An 18395-nucleotide genomic window follows, 5' to 3' on the forward strand; every position below is an offset into this window, starting at 1 on the left:
ATAACAAGAAAAAAAAAAAAAAAAGAAAAAAAAGAAGAAGAAGAAAAAAAAAGAAGAGCATTTGGTGTGGCTGCAGGGGACCTAAAGAAATGCCAAATACTGGGAAGATATCATTTCATTAAGAAATAAATCCTTGTTTCTCTGTTAAGAAGCAGGGAACAAGAGAGTCTGTTCAAAGTTGTTGATATGATAGCTGTCAAATCATAATACTAATTTATCACTCAGTTTGACAGCTAAATTAAAAGGCATATGATGAAGAGAAAAAGCATCCTTATGGTAGTTATCAGTAACATTCTCCCAAACCTGAAGGTTATACACTGTTATACCTCATGGGGATCTGTTTTATTTCCAGTGCTATTCACTAATTTAAAAATGTTTCAAGTGATGGAAAGGAAAATTATAAGCATTTTTAATTGCTAGACTATGATTCAAAATTTTCTAACTGAATACATCTATGCATTGAAACATAATTTTAAATGTCAAAATTAAAAAACGATTTGTTGGAAATAAGAAGAAACTAATTTATAATATTTTCTTCCAAGCTGTATTATTTTAATAAAAAAACCCTAGGAACAAGCTATGTGCATGTAGGTCTGTACATGTCAGGAGGTGCCAAACAGAAGTGATTTTCTTCCTAAAACCAAATAACTGTGCCATCAAGATAAGGTATTGTCAAGGCTTGACTCGGGATTAGCAATTAAACAGTGACAACAATGCTTTCAATCCCCTCCCCTTTCCACCCAGGTAGGGAAGGAGAGAAGAAAAATAGGAGAGAGACTTTCTGGATTGAAGACTAAACTGGAGAGCTTTAATTAGATCTTGATAAAAGAAAACATACAATTATATAGAAGTGTGTCCAGGAATGTGCAAGACCCTATTGCCTCTCCCCAACCCCAGCGACTCCCATAGCATCTCCTGAGCCGTGAGCAGTCCTGAAATGTCCTAGAGAGCTGCCAGAAAGAGCAGCAGAGCAGAGAGAAGCTAAGGGTAGTGCTATGAGGGTCAGGAATGCACAAGCCTAGGGATCAACGGTGATTGATAGAGTCCTCCCTGGATGCTGGTCATGAACGGAAGAGAAGGGAAGAAGAAGAAGGATGGAAGAGGCTTGACTCCCATGATCCCTGACCTTATACCAAGCTTACATAGATATATGGAATGGAATATTTTGGTTAATTTTCCTGTCCATTTAGTCCACACCTCCCTAAGGGAGGGTTGCTGATACGACTCTTTTGCTCCTTTAACATCTGAGGCCACAGATTCAAGAAGTAGAGCAAAATGACTTTGATGTCTTGGCAGCATCTATAAACATTCCAGTGTTATCAGTCCACTAGCTAAAAAAACTGCTGCTACTTAAGAGAGTTCACTGAAGAAAAAAAAAAAAAAAAATCAGTAAGAGGAAAATTGGCTTCATCCTGGCTCAAACCAGGACAAGTGTCCAGCATGCAAAAGATGAGACATGAATTATATTGTTCACTTAGATCAAAAAGAATGAGAAACGCTAGCCTAGGGAGGTTGTTGATGTCACATTCCTGGAGGTTTTTAAGGCCAGGTTGAAAGAGGTTTTGTGCAACCTGGTCAAGTGGTAGGGTTCCCTGCTCATGGCAGGGGAGTTGGAACTAGATGATGGTATGCAGAACCAAGGCCACTGCTTAGTTCTGAAAAACATTATATGCTTCAGAACTAAAAGGGAGTAAAGGAGTCAAGCCTGCAACCCTCTTTTGGGAAGGAGCAGACTAGACAGGTGACCAGAAGTGACAAAATGAAGTATTCTATCCCATATGTGTCATACTTGGTATAAATTTGAGGGAGCACAAGGGTGATGCTCTCTTCATTCAAACCTGCTGTCCTGTGAGGATTCCAACCATTCATCTGCCTTTGATCCTGATCTGTATAATTATAGAATGTAAGGTGTTGAAAAAGACCTCTGGAGATCCTTAAGTCCAAGGCCCTTACCAGAGCAGGATCACCTAGGACAGGTCACACAGAAATATGTCCAGATGGGCCTTTAGATGGGTCTGTATTTTCAAATATTTGTACTATCTACAGATGTCATCCAGAGAGGAAGTACTTCCAAAGGTAATTTCTAAAGAATCCTTTAAAAGTAAGTATTAAGATGGAAGTCTTCTTGGCTCCTAGATTGATATCCTTCCTAGGTTAGTGCCCACTTTCTTAAGCTAGTAGGTATAGTGTTTAGTGAGGTTTTTACACAACAGAAACAAAATAGCATTTGTAAAAGGATTTAATTTACTGTAAACAATTTTTTACTGTGTATTAAACAAATTAAGAAAAATTATTACAATTTATTTTACAGCATTTTTCAGACTTATTTTAGTGCACAGCAATAGCAATTCTTTGATTAAAATTGGAGCTGACAAGTTGATAATATTTTAATTAGTAATACTTCTATGACTCGCTGGGAGTTGACATGCTTATTTTGGCTTCCAGCTTCAGAGACTGACTGGGAAGCAGATGGAGCTAACTTGTGGAGTGGTCTCCCTCCTGCCTTTCATTTTTATGATCTGTGATAAAATGAAGCTTCTTGGTACAGCTGAAAAAAAATTCTCTTTTTATTCTCAGAGAATTATGATGAGATGATAATTTTGGTTTGCTAGTTTACCTTAGCATTTACCAGTACAGCATATGTCTATAAAACAGCTGTTCTTCTATCTAACAGGTATATTGCTAAGAAAGATTATAGTTCTGCTCTAGACAGACTCTCTTTTCAAATGAACCTCTTTCTATTTGCTCTTACATGTCTCTGAAGTCTTTGTCTTGGAAATGACACAAATTCTCACTTCTTCTAGCAAAGCATAAAAAGAGGTCAAAAACTTATCATTGCTGTCTTTCTGCTCTCACTTACTCTGGATTACTGACAATAACACCTCCTCTGCATTTTTATAACAAAAAGATAACTCAAACTAATAAGTGTTATCTGTTTCTGCCCCAAAACCACAACAGTTTTCTAGTCTTCAGTGTTGACTCATGTTGGTTGGAAATATCATTCCAAGTTCAAAGTCCATACAGAATTGGTTTTAATGCACATCGTATCATACTTCTGTAGTAACAATCTGTGTATTTTTTTCCCCTCTCAACATCTAAAGCAACAAAGGTCACTCTTCTCTGGTTCCTATTTTCAAGATTACATAATGTTTAAAAAAATCATAGGTTCTCTCTCTGCTGAGATATTAGACTCATTTACTTCACTTCAGGGTTAAGATCTTTTCACAAAAAACCCTTATTTTCAGCTTGGAAGCTTCAAGAAAAAACAGCAGCCTCATAACTCTATTGTGAAATTATTCTCTTATAATATTATTCTTTTTCATTCTGTTGAAATTATTTTACACTTACTTTATGCATGTAAATTGTTTTCCTTTCAAAATTTTTTTCCTCTTTTCTCCATAGTCTATTGTTATCTGTTCCATCTCCTCACTATCTACTCTATATTTACAGACCTTTTTGTAAGAGATGGTGCATACCACCTCTTTTTCCTGTATTTCCGTTAGAAAGAGGGAATATCTTTAATTAGATAAACTGCTCTGTTTCCAAAAAGACTTTTAGAAAATTACAGATATTTAAATGTAATTCAGTCTGGCTGAAAGTAACTAGACAGGAAGGCCAGATTAAAACCAACAACTGTATGAAATTAAAACAATACCTAATGTTTTAATTAACTTAAGGACACAGTCACATTTTATGAGACTCAGAAAATTGGTAATCCTAAAGGCAAGTATAACAAATAAATTGAGATAAGGTAGAGATTCTGTTTAAACTTTGTTTAAATTGAAGTCCTACAGCAGTGTAAGTTTTCAGAAATAGACTTTAAATCATAGTTTTGCTGACATCAATCTTTACATTAAGAGTAGACACTGCAGAGTCATCACAGTGGCCTTCAGTGTGGCCATATGAAGAAAACAATTGCACTAAAGCTAGTGCTCTGATGCCAACACTGTAAAATTACTGAGGTAAGCAAGACAGTGATGATGGAAGATATCACTCTAACTCTACTTTTTTTTTTTTTTTTTTTTTTTTTTTTTTTTTTTTTTTTTTTTTTTTTTTTTTTTTTTTCTGTCACCTGAAAGAACTGGCTCCTATCTGTTCTCTGTTCCTCACAGCCATCTCTCAGTCTTTTTCATGCCATTTCACAATGCCTTCATCTAATCTGACATTCCAGAAGATTACTCAAGACTACTCGCCATCATTTGGCTTTAAAAAAATATCAATCCCTTGTTCACCTTAATTCAGAAAGTACTGCCCAAGAGTATGGTAAACAAGAAGCCTTTTCTGCTTCTCAGACATATGCTTTGAACAGAACAAAACGTAAAAAACACACATAGTAAACAGTGAAAAAATTAAATAGTTACATCACCCATCTCAGTAAGGAAATTTTTATCAGTCTATGTGGAAGGAATATGAATTAGTTTTATTCATTAAAATCACTACAGTAACATTCCCCCACCTGCAAAAAGAAAAAAATGCAAACAAATGAAACACACAAATACAGAAAACAAAACAAAACAAAACAGAACAAATACAAACAAACAAGAAACAAAACAAAAAAACAACAACAACAAAAACCCCACAATAATTTCCCAGAACAAAGAAGAATAGTCACTCAGTCTCCACATTTAATTTCCTAAAGCCTTTCCCAAACCCTCCAATAAAATCTCTGGTAAAACCGAAAGTTTTAAAGAATGTAACAAACAAACCAACCCCTAAAAAAGTAAAATAAATAAATGAAGTGTAGCAAATGAAGTTTTAATACATTTAAATATTTATACTTTCTTTTGAATATTTTTACTTATTTGAAACTTGACATTAATTAGTTCACCATGGTGTAAATCAATCCACCATTCCTAGCAAGAACTTCATGCCTAACAAATGTGCAGAAGGTAAAGTGAATTGCCTCTGTATGTAGACATGTTATTAAGCACTCTAATGCCATGTTGACAGCAAGATGACAGCTTGTCGTTGATCACATTTTTTCCTGTTATTTTTAAGATGTTTGATGCACTTTTATTCAACTTTGGAATCAGAAAGAACGTACGATGAAGTGTCTTGCATTAGGGTATTATAATTTTTTTAACAACCACAGAACTGTCTTTGACATGTTTCCTGCCATTCAATTATTGCAGCTGAAAATTCTCACTGTTCCATGAGAATTTTGGCTGGATCTCCTGGTTGATGCAGTTAGTGAATCAATCCAGTAATGAATCCTATTCAGGAAACCATGTTCAGATTGCTTCTTGAGGACTTCAGGGAAAAACAAAACAAAATGAACAAACAAAACAAACCCTAAACAAAACAAAACAAACAAAAAAAAACAACCCCCAAAACAAACAAAAAACACAGATGAAAAATGCATGTGTCTTTATGTATAGAACTAATCAGTAGTTACAGATGTGGATACAATTCTGGTCAAATTTTTCATGCAGTCTGGTTTCAAAGGAACTCGCATCTAGGGCTAGTAGGCTTTGCAAAGCCAAAAAGCAGAGTAATCAAGGCACTGTTCTCTGTCCCCCAGGCCAGCCTGACATTGTGTGGATCAACAATTCATATCTAAGATGTAATGAGAATGGATTTTTCCCTTCCCTCCAGAAGTCTATTTAAGATAAGGGTAAGATACTTCTTTGGACAAGACCTTTGTCCATACATTGCACATGGAAAACAAGTAATAATAATACTAATAAAAGCTTTCTTGTGATGTTAAGATTTGGCATCTAACTGGATTTTTGTGTATTTGTGATTAAATGTGCAAAACTGAATTTCTGAATCCTCAAGTGAACCTGCTAGCTGCCCCTAGACTGAGTTAGTTAGCTGTGAGTTTTGCTTACACCTGAATTAAATGGAAGTTACATATCCTGCATTTAATAAAGAGAGAGGAGTCAAAATGCAAAATTACAAAGCTGGCTACATATTTGTTTCTGCACAGTTTAAGTGATGATAAAAACAAAGATTTCTGAAATGAAGAGGTGTAGATGGAAAGAAGAAAGGAGTTGAGAAAGAAGGGGAAGATCCTAGATTGAGGAACGTTCTCAGAAATGGAGGAAGATCCTGGAGATAGGAGAGAAGCATAGACACAAATGATCTTGGCTGGTGATGCTCAAGACTTAATTGCCAGTAGCTGCATAGCAGGAAGCAATGCAACTTTCTGTCTGACCTTCCCAGAGCAGCAATGATGTTCCTGCAGGGAAGGGAAGTCAACATCTAGTGAACTACTTGATAATCTTAAATGTCTTTTCCAACTAAAATGACTCTATGATTCTGTGATTTCAATGCTGCAGGGAAGGGAGGGAAATAGCCCAGCAGGGTAAAATCTTGAATTTCATTCGTTCATTTTTTGTAATAATTTGCTTGACTGAATAAAGATTTGCTAGCTCAGGGACTCATGCTATCCCTTCTGTCATCCATATTGCTCCCTAAATCATAATCTTGTAATCAATGTATTTTAGAGCTATATATAAACATACAAGTATAAAACTAGAAAGATTTAAATCCCATATTAGTGTATCTAGAATCTCAGTAACTAAGGCTTTCTCTAAATGCAAAATAGCAAGAGTAGCAAAAATGCCTTTTGGGAGGCATTGCTAGAAAATAAAATATTTGTGCTCTTTCTATCCCACTCCACACCAAGAAGCTGAGAAAGTATTCACTTCTCATTGCTACTTAAGGAGAAGATTTTTGTGAAATTCCTGAACAGGAATAGTGCCTGAACAGGAATAGTGGCCTGAACAGGTCGCCACTCCTGTCTATGCAATACCATCTTTCTTCAAGCAACTCAGAATTTTGAAAAAGTATGTATATATGTGTTTTAGGGAGAGAATTTTGCCTCTCACTGTACACCAAAAATCTGCTCTCAGTTTCTGTTTCCTGTTTTATTCCGAAAACCCTATATAAAATTGTATCTTCCCTTTCAGTGGATGTCTTCACTGTGCAAATGTAAGTGTATCCTTAAAAAATTTTGAAGTATGTATGCTACTACTGTATAGTCAATGTTGTATACAAAGTCCAAGGATAAAAAGTTTAATATGTCAGAATATTTCTTGTTTTTAAAATAGTAATTCTAGAGACATCCTGAAGAAATATAGAATCTGACACTGTATGAAACATCAGTTTATTACTTAGTGTTTTATGAGTTTAAATACAGATAATTAGACACAGGAGACAAGTATAAGGTCTTGCACCTCAGAAAACATAACCTGGGAGTGCAGCACATACTGGGATCCACCTGGTTGGACAGTAGCTCTGTGGAAAGGGACTTGGGAGTCCTGATGGGCAACAAGCTCTGTATGAATGAATAGTGTGCTGCAGCAGCAAAGAAAGACAACAGGATGCTGGGTTGCATCAACAAGTGCATCACCAGCAGAGATGAGGAAGTCATCATCCCACTCTACTCAGAATTTGCCAGGCCACATGTGGAATACTGTGTTCAGTTCTGGTCCCTGCTATACAAAAAAAGATGCAGACAGGGTAGCAAAGATCCAGAGAAGGGCCACAAGGATGATCAAAGGACTTGGGAAGCCTGCCATAGAAGGAAATTATTAATTAAGTTGGTTTATTCAGCCTGGATAAAAGAAGACTTAGGAGAGACCTTATTACCATGTTTCAGTACTTAAAGGGTGGCCACAAAGAAGACAGGAATCCCATTTTACAAGGACTCATGTGGAAAAGACAAGCAGTAATGGGTGTAACTTACCCCCAGGAGATCCTGATTTGGCATTAGAAGAAAATTTTTCTCTATGGGAACAGTAGATCATTGAAACAATCTCCTCAGGAAGGTCTCCCAACACTGGAGACTTTTAAGACTCAATTTAACAAGGTCCTGGGCCATCTCATCTAAATCACGTTCTTTCCCAGAAAGGTCAGACTAGGTGATACTGGAGGTCACTTACAACCTGGCATTCTATGATTCTATGAAATAACTATTGCTAATTTACATCACTGCTGTAGAAAAGAAAGGACTTTCCTTAAAAAAACTTTGGGCTTTTATTTGTTTGTCTGCTTTCTGGGTTCAATGTCACTATTTCTAAGGTATTGAATTTTCAGATGTCCCTCTCTGTCCCTTTTAATAACATTTTCTCCCAGAACAAAGTGTATTATGTAAGATATTACACTGGTTTTATTTTTTTCTTTTTTTATATTTTATGATATACTGCAATGATGGGCCAACATTCTCTTACTTCTATAAAGGAAAAAAAGGTAATTGAGTAAAATTAAATACTAGTGGAAAAAAAAATCAGGAAAATAACAATTTTAGATGATAGAACTTCCATAGACTACTACTGAAACTAGATTATTTAAAATGATGAAAAAGATACCCAGAATTTGAATAATGATAACAATTAGAATTTGATCATGTAGCTAAAAAAATTCTTGTGGGGGTTAATAAAAGTGTTTTGCTAATTTTGAAATAAAATATTTTATAGATTTAGTTAACTCTTTAATTAAATTTTATTTACACAAACATAAAAATATTACCTTTTTTTTTTTTTTTTTTTTTCCTTTAATCTTTCATTTCTGTCAGCTGCTACTTTCTGCACTTTAACTTGGTGTCAATCCAAACTCAGGAACTCTGACTGCTGCAGTGAAGAGTTAACTCACCAAAATTTATTTGGCTTATATATGAGATTCTAGTATACTTCTAAAAGAAGTGTTACATCTGGGGTGAATAAATTTCTCTTAAAAACAATGAGGTCTAAAACAGAACAAAGTGTCCCAAATCTGTTGACTAAAACGTTATTTCATCCTTCTTTTGAAAAATCTTGTTCAGAGAGTTGTGTATTTAAATGGTGTCATCAAACTTGCTTTCACTTAAAATTGCCATAATTAATTTTGCAAATTTATTTTTGTCATAGTGGTAGGGTGAGTTTATTTTCTTTTTGATAAATAACAACTTTCTGAGGATAAAAAGCTTTAAAGTGGGTTTGATTTTCTCTGTATTTATGCCTAGTTACACACACATAATTTCATTAGCTTCAAGAGCTACACTATTTTGAAACCTAAGTAGAGTAATAACTTTTATTCATTCTGCTTAAAATTCAAGTAAGGTATTTAGAAGTTTAAAATAATAAAAGAATTGAGATTTCAGATAGGTTTTGTTTTGTTTTGTAGTTTTTTGTATTGTTTTTGCTGTTGCTTGTTTGTTTTAGGTTTTTGTTAGTATGTTTGTTTTATAAAAAATATATAGCCCATTTATTTGCACCAGTGTTACATTAGTGATCAAAAACAATGATCAATTTCTATCTGCTAGAAAATGTTCAGGGGAGAGAGGAAAGGAAAAGGTTTAAATGCAGTATTTTCCATCACGTTCTGTCATTAAAACTTCCTAGAAAATGTGGCTCACACATACATAATTGATGCTATCTTTGCAGGTAGTAAAATGTCTTCTAACCTCTCCGACGTTGTATGTGTAATTGAAACTGAAGACTCTGCTTCTCCAACTTTGTGGCAAGAGGAAAAAAGCAAGAGGAAGAGGTAGCTATGAACTTTAAGGAGAAAAAAAAAAAATAAAAAAAATTAAAAGAGAAAAAAACCCATGAATATCAAGTTTTTAAAGTATGCTTTTTCCCTTTGGGTCTGGAAATGTAAATACTTCAGGTAGCATTAGTCATCCGACTCAGAATCTTTCTGAGTTTCCTGGTTAGAGTTCTTTCACCTGTCCCAACGTATATTTGTGTGCATAGTAGTATCTTTTAAAAAAATCACTATGTATCTACAAAGAAGAGAGCAAATCTTTTATAGCTGCAGTTCAGTCCACAGGTCCTTACATCAGAAATATCTGAATTCCTTCACTTGTGTTCCTGTCCCTTTTTCACTATTTTTCAGCCATGATTTATGAAGATACTGGATTTTATGTAACAGTTTCTTTATTTAAATCCCTGCCTCCTCATCTCACTCACTTCTACTACAACATCTAAAAGTCTTGAATCTTTAAAAAATGTTAAAAGTAATACAACTGAAATTACTTCTTCTCAATGCATATTAGCTTTTTATCTGTTTTATGGCTTGTAATTTTTAGTGTGTTTGAATGAAACTCATCCTCTTCCATTATTTTCACAGCAGGACATTCTGATTGAGTAGGTTTGATTTTTGGCTGATTGTCTTTAATGTCTCTCCAGCTGCCCCTCATATCTTCCACCCTGTCGCATACTACATATTGATAATTCTTAATAATCAACATGTTTCTTTTACATTCCATAACACCCCTAAGGCTTTGATCTTATGTATTATTCAATGCTGTAAGAAGGTACATATAAAAGTGACTATTAATTTCTGTCAAAAAAAATCAATTTATTAATATTTGATACTGTAGAAAAAAGATGTTAGCTAAGTCCTTGAAATCAGTCGCCTGCTACTTATGAAGTGATAATTTATTCCAGAAGATTCCACTTCCAAGTGCTTAAAAAATAGGTTATTTGAAACAGAAGGTAAGTCATAAAATATCCTTTTTCCTAAACCTTTCTAAATCATTAATAAGAAAGGTTGTCAATTTTGAAATGCTACTTTAAAAGGAATGGGGCTGGCAAAGTCTGAGATGGCTGATGTAGCTAGAGGCGTATCACTGAATGGCTTCTTAGCTGTATGAAAACAACTGTCAAAGAGCCTTTGAATCAGACATTTTAGGATGAACTGAAATTTTTCATTCTTTTACTCCCCAGAGCTGAGCCTGATCTCATTTTTTTTCTGGAATAATACTATGATCTCTTGCTGGACAAAGATTTTTCATTCTCTGATCTGAAATGTGATGAACTCAGGTTCTCCATTTCTTTCTGCATCACTAATACTCCAGGACATTAGTCAAATGCATACGGTCCAACTACACATTTTACTATGATCCCATAAGAACTCTCACTTGGATATCTGGCATATTGGCTTGTCACTTACAGACTGCACTCCACTTTTCTCATGCATTAGAGATCAGCTGATTTGAGCTGATGTAGCATGAAGACAAAAAATATACATCCATCCATAAATAAAACAATTTTTTTTACAAAAATATATATACTCTGATTCAATTTTTGCTTGCCATTGTGATCAATGCTTCACATCGTACTTTTCTCCTCTTGGTAATTGGTTTTGTTTTTGTTTTGTTTCGTTTTTTCTTTGGAATTTATTCTCTGTAGACTCCCTGTTTCCAATTAACTTCAGTGTACTTGTCTCCATCATCAGTTGCTGGCTTTCATTGGTTAAAATGGAGTTTTCTCCTCGTGGCAGAAGTCTTCCCATGCTAGACCATTATGGCTGGGGCTACGACAGGAATTCTGGGGTGCACTACAGCAAAAACAAAAGTGAACTATCTATGCTCTGGGAGTGTGCAACTTCATAAAGTAGGTGCATATGAATAAAATGAGAGGGAATTAGAATCCTAGGTGAGGATCATGATTCTTTCCTACCCAGAATTTTAAGCACTGAGGCACCTAACCCAGGGCAAAATAAATAAATAAATAAATGAACAGAAGCATATGTTAGATATCTATTCCTGAAACAAACTTACATATCTAAGTCAAAACTATAAACAGACAGTACCATGAGAATAGAATTGGAATTGCGCTACAACAAACAAAACCAAAATTAGCTGTAACTGGATCTCAATTTCTCTTAAGTAGTTTCACTTAGATTTGTAATAGATTTTAAATTAGATGAAATTTTAAGGGTATTATTTCTGTAAGTTTAGAGACTACAGGTTTTCACATTCAAATTTTAAAGGTTAGATTTTTGTTTAGAGAACTGTTGTAAGAATCAATTTTAGTAAGTATTGAAAACAAAACCTTCACAAAAAAACCTGGGATGAAACTAATTTTCCAGACACAAAATTTTTCAGATTTACTTTTTTGTGGGAGTTGTCTAGGAAAAGGGAATTTGTATTTGCTTCTTCCTTATTTTGTCTTTTTACAGGATGCTCACTATGCATTATGGCTTTCTTCAGAAGTGAACATTCAAAAAAATTACTTACTACAATCTTCATTTCCTAAAACTCTTGTAAACATATGCATAGAAATATAAAGAATTTTTTAAAAAATATTTTTCCTCAGTAGAAAACCACGTCATTTTCTCTATTTTTAAGACCATGGATATGAAAAATGAAACTGAGCTGAAGTTTTCCTCAAGAAAGCTTCAAGAAAGCCAAACTTCTTCCCATCTGGAACGAAGACTGGCTGAAATAGATACATTCCCATAAACTGATTATCTTTGGAATTATAAAAGTGACTGTCACAAACGAGAATGGAAGGTTTAAGGTGGCTTAGAGAATCACAGACAAAGATATCAAGAAAGGTAATTTTTATTATAGATTTATGAAAGTATGACTTAGCAGACTTTGATGGCAAGATTCACTGTATTACATACTATGTGTAAGGGGTATGTAGGAGTTGGAAATGGATGGGAGTGACTTACACAGGGATTAAGGAAAAAGAATGAGGAAGGCCTTCCCGTTGAGTCATGAGGTTCAGAGTGGACCCCCTTGCTTTCTAAACTCCTTCTCAGAGAGGAGTCTAGCAGTGGCTGAAGCCACTCTTAGTCTCAGACTTGGTCAACAGTTTACAACTAAGGGGTTTAAGTGTAGGGATTTCAATGGAGTGCTTTAATACATAACTATGGATCTGGTGTGATTTCAAATAGCAGTAAATTAAGATTGATTAACACTATTATAGCAAACCACAAAATTAAATAATATTATTTTCTAAGAATAAATATTCAAGACTCAATTATAATCAATACACAGGTTCAAGTAAAACCTAATAACATTTCTGAACTAAATCGTCAGACACATGTGATGTGGGTTGCAGTTGGTGAGATCCCAGAATGCTCCAAGGAGCTCCCTCTTAAGAACAGCATTTATAGACTCCAAGATGATCCTATTTTCCATTATATCCACGATTTGGTTTACATCATCTTTGGCAACTTCCAGAGTAGGCTATGTTTTGAGCAGAAGGTGTCTCAGTAATGTTCTGCACAGTTCCAGGTATGGTTAAAGAGTGCCTAATCACCCCAAATCTCTGTATTTGCACTAGGTCTAGAAGATACCAAATTGTTTGGACTCACTGGTCCAGTAAGCAAGGCCAGAAAGTGACAGATTGTCTCAGCCTATTGCACTTGCTATTGAACTAAGAACTATGTTAGGCCCAGTGCACTTGTAACTAAAGCAAGGACAGTGCTGGCTGATGTTGAAATTGCTACATGGTTCAGTGAACAGGGGGATCTGCACCACCACAGTGATCATTGTCCTTTTCCTCTTGCAAGTTCGTGTGACATTTTTTCAATATTGTCCTGATTTGGGCCAGGATAAAGCCAATTTTATTTCTACTTTTTTTTTTTTTTTTTCTTGAGTGAACTCTCTTACAAGCATCACACTTGCTGAAATTAACAGCAAGTTTTCCAGCTAGTAGAATAATAATGCTTGAATATTTACAGTTACTCCTGAGAGATCAAGGCCACTTTGCTCTTCTTGTCAGATCTGCTGCTTCGGACACTGAAAGTGTGGAAGCGTCATATCTACAACCCTCCTACAGGGGAGTGGACTAGACAGATGGCAAAATTGGCCAAACAGAGTATTTCATCCCATAAATATATGTGTCACTCTGGGTAAAAATTCAAGGATTATGGAAGTGAAGCTCTCTCCTTCCTTCTTCTTCTGTCCATGGCTGTTGTCCAGGGAGGTCTCCAGCTATCCATCTCCTTTGTTCCATAGGCCCATGGGTTTCTGACCCAACGTATCTCTACCCTCAGCTCCTGTCTGCTCTGCCACTATCTCTGTAAGTGGTACGGAACATTTTAGGACTGCTCTCAGCTAAGGAGAGTGCTGTGGGAGTTGCTCAGGGGGTTTGCACATTTCTGCACATATTTGTGTATACTTGTATATATTTCCTTTAATCACTAGCATTTCATCAAAGCTGTTTAATTTCTTTTTCAATCCGGAAGCTTCTCTTATTCCCTCTCTCCTTTCCCTATCTGTGTGAGAGGGAGAGGGGATAAAGAGCATTACTGTAATTCACTTAATTGATAATCTTGTGTTGAAATGTGACAAAGGTAAGCCACAATGCAGCTGAGAACACAATAATATGCAAAGGAAATGGCATATAAAATATAAGTGCATATTTAAATTTTAATTGATAGAGTATGTATTATGGAATAACTTCCATGATTTCCATAAAATTACCTTTATCTAGTAAAGATATTGCCTAGTATAAGGCAATAGATTTAGATTTGTTTCTGGACACAAGTGAAGAAAAATAACAGGCAACTCCAGAAAGTAATTCAGAACAAGATCCTAGCTTTAGATTTTTTTGCATTACTTCTCAAATAGCCTCTTTCAAATACTATGGAGACAGTTCTATGAAATCAGCTTCCACAGGATAAAATTAGCTTTTGTGAATCCATGTTTTATCTTTGCTCCTCTGGCTTCACCTGTGGTTTTGCCTTCTCTCAGTTCCTTTTTCCTGTGAGTTCTCTTCTATGGTGGGTCAGGTTAAATTCTACCTGTCCTTTAAAAGCCATCTGAAACTTTCAGTATCCTCCTCTGCTACTCACAAAACTTTACATCAAGGACAGTAGAAAAAGTACTTCAAACAGCCTGTCTCTTTCTGTCTTTACTTGTAGAGATGTAGAACTGAAGTTGCTTCCTACTCCTCTGATATCTGATGACCAGAAGAGGAACATAGTGAATGTCTGTTTTTATTCCTTTGAAAAAAAAAACAATTAAACAAATCTTTCTTTGAGAACATAGAAGGACAACATCTGTCAACCTGATTTTTACTAATATGGTGAGAAATACTGGATTTCTAGATTACTTAGACATAATTATTTTCTTAGTGGGTAGCTTGGTTTGAACGTCTTTCCTTTGGTTCTTATCTCCTAAATCATTAACCTTCACTGGTTGTCCTCTGGGATTTTCTACAGAGTCCTTGATCCTGCTCATTGTTTTCCTTATTTTTTCATTTACCTGATTTTAAAAAGTATAGAAAAATACTCCATATTTAAGTAGTAGGAGAAAAGGGGAACTGAAAACACAGGTGTGTTCCTGGGATGCTTTGGACATTTTGCAAACATTCAGTTTATATTCCACTGGGACCTGATCACTGACCTGAGGGCCAGGCTGTGCAGACTTAGTCTTGTGATCAGACAGCTCACACTTAAACCCTTCTTGAGCAGCCAGGCTGTGTCAATGTCACTTGGCTCTGAGACTCCCAGTCCTCCATGGCTTCAGAAATACACTTGTTTTTTCTGGTTTATGGTATCTGAAATAATAGGATTTTTTCAAAATAGGAATTTTTCAAGTGTAAGAGTGATGTTCTGTAACTTGAAAGAGCAGTGTCATAATATGTAGGAATGTTTTGGTGTTCAAAGTTTGTTATAACTGTGCACAACAGCCGATAAGGTTGGATGGAGCCAAGTCCCAGCTAAGACTCATCTATATTTCATGATAGGAGCTACCCCAGGGGTATACTGTGTGCAGAACCAAGAATATATTGCAGAGGGACTGACTTAAAAGGATTGAACTTACATTTATACAGTGTGGATGGTGAGGCTACCAAGACCCAGGAATAAACTAACTAGGGAGCTGTTAATTAGCAGTGTGAAATACCTATTGAGAGAGAGGAAAAATAAACACTTGTATACAATAAGAAAAATAAAAGGTACAAACAGAGCAAGAGATCTTGCCTTCCAAAGAGTTTTGAAAACAATGGCGAATTTCAAAGAAATTACATAAAATGAAAAGTTAAGTAATTGTGAGCAGCCATTCAATTGCTTTTTTAATTCCATTAATTCATCATACACTAGACTGCAAAACCTTTGAGTATCTTCATTTAAAAAAACAAAACAAAACAAAACATTTGTGAAAGAGAAACACAGGAAGACAAGTTTATCTCTAACTTCAGGGCAACACAATGAGAATTTCATTCTGAGACTCAAGCTGGTTTGTTCAGCCTGTCCTTTTTGACCCTTGTTAATCTTTAGTTTTTGTAAGTTCATATTTTACAATTTATGTTGATACCTCTATTTCTTGAAAATTCAGGTTGTAAATCAAAATGCAATTAATTAGAAATATTTTCTTCTGGTTCAGAAGGGTCATACGCAGTAACTGAAGTTAATTTTATTAATTTATTTTAGTTCAACAGTCTTATCTGTTATATATAAGCACAAACAACAAAGAGACATATAAACACAGACAAACACGTTTAAATTGCAATGGATATATAAATATGTATACAAGATTCTCAACAATAATATAACTAATATAGACTCAATGTTTACCAGATAAAGTACTGCCACATTTCAGATGCATTCCTCAGTGCCACATATGGGCTATCGTATTATAAATATTTTGCCCTAAAAACTTCATTGTATTCAAAATGTAAATGTGTTAGACGGATGGTAAGATTTTAGGTAGGTGTGTTCAGTTCTATGAAAGTCTTTGACAATTCCTAGAGCAGGAGGTTCCAGTTATCTGAGTATTGTGTGTGCTATTTACCATTAACTTTCTTTAACTTTTTTAACAAGTTAGATGACTGGGTCTACAAATATGATGACTTAGCTTCCCATAAAGCTGATTTACTCAACATATATTTCAAAAGTGTCATCATCAACTGGTCCATTTTCTTTCACTGTTTCCCTGTTTCAACATCTAGGCCTTAGAGGATGGTAGATTTTGTGAACAACTTTGACATTAGTTGCTGCGTCTGTAGATTCCTCAGAATCCTAGAGAAATTGCATATCTTTCAGACTTCTTCTTGATGGTCAGATTTAGAGCTAAACACAACACTTCTCAGTTCATATTTAAGCCCCTGTCAAATAATTTGAGATGTCTTATATTCCAAGTTATGAACAGGTAAAAATATTAATCCAAAAGAAATCTGGGTGAAGGAGCTAAAGATTAAGTGAAAACTATGGTGTTTATTGTTATGTGAATTTGTACCATTTACAGTTGGTGCAAATCTAAAATAATGCTAACATGTCATGTGATGTAAAATCTTAGAAGTTACTAAAATTATGTAGTCAGTGCACATCTGAATGTAGGTGTGAGCTGCATATCTAAGCTCCTATTACAGCTAGTGCAAACCTTGAACTTGATTCAGTTGCCTGGACAAGTGAAATCTGCTGCATGATCCTGCACAAAGATGTCTATTTAGAACTGGCATATATGACACAAGATTTTAGAAACACTCATGCTTTCTGTAATGCTAGCTGAAGGTCAAAGGAAATATGCATGCTAGTGCATCTCAAATGACACTGGGCATTTATGTTCAGGCTTGTCCTGAGCAAAAAAATTCTGCATAGCCACAATATAACATTGACATAGGAACTGAAACGGCAAGAGCAACATATTAAGAAACACACAAAACTACTATTTCTTACATGGGAATGATCAGTGTGAGATAAGACATATAAAATAAATCCATCAAAGCAATGCAACAGAAAGAAATTATAAATCAGGATAATTTTCTCTTCAGAGTAAGAAATGCACTATTTGCAACACAAAGTGATAGAAATCAATGCCCTATTCATCAAAAATAAATATTATCTAAATTTAGGGAGATACTGCAAGTAAGAATCCTGCAACACTACAGACAGAATATGTATTTTAGTTAATGGCAGTAATTCAGTCAAGTGCTTCATTCAAGTGCTCAGTGTTTCATACTGTTTTTCTTCAAACTAATTTTTCCCATATATCCAAGTTTGCCTGTGTATCTATGTGTTCAGATCCTCAGGAATTTTGTGGAAAAGATTGCTTACTGGTTTTAATGCAGTAGTTCCACAAAAGGCATTTTTGTAGTTTCAAAAAAGCTGTAAAGGGTACTGCTTACAACATCATCTAAAACACCTGAAGAAATTAAAATTATAATGAGGTTTCCCATGCCATTTGTTATGAATTTGATGAGGTATACAGAACCAGAATTTTATGGACACCATGCTATTTGGGATTCTGAGATGTCATTTTGAGATAAATCTTTCCTTATTACCTGATTAGTTACTAGAAGTTTTATTTAATTTTTTAATACATAATTTAAAGTGAATCAAGTGATACTTGGTAATTAAGAACTGCTTTGATTCTGTCTTCTAGATTGGATGTCACAACCTAAAAAGTCTTTTGAATTTCTTTCATTGCTTGAACTGAACCTTTCCACAGATTGCATTCGGTTGGTCTGCTCCAGAATTCTGGCCAAGACAAGGAAAATGTAATTTTGTGTCAGGATTATGGCCTTAACAGGATTTAAAACAGCTTGATTTGCCTTTAAAATGTTGTTTGTTTGTTTGTTTCCCCTCTTTTGTTCTGTCTCCCTGCCAACTGAAGAACCAGATCTTGAAGATGTGACAGGCTCTTCTAAGTGGCACAAACAGAAAGTTTCCTTTGACATGGGAAGGTATTTTTGCATTTTTTTATGACTGTGAAATCATTCCTG

Source organism: Chaetura pelagica, unplaced genomic scaffold (genome assembly GCF_000747805.2).
Source record: "Chaetura pelagica isolate M959 unplaced genomic scaffold, ChaPel_1.0 scaffold106, whole genome shotgun sequence".
Classification (NCBI taxonomy): domain Eukaryota; kingdom Metazoa; phylum Chordata; class Aves; order Apodiformes; family Apodidae; genus Chaetura; species Chaetura pelagica.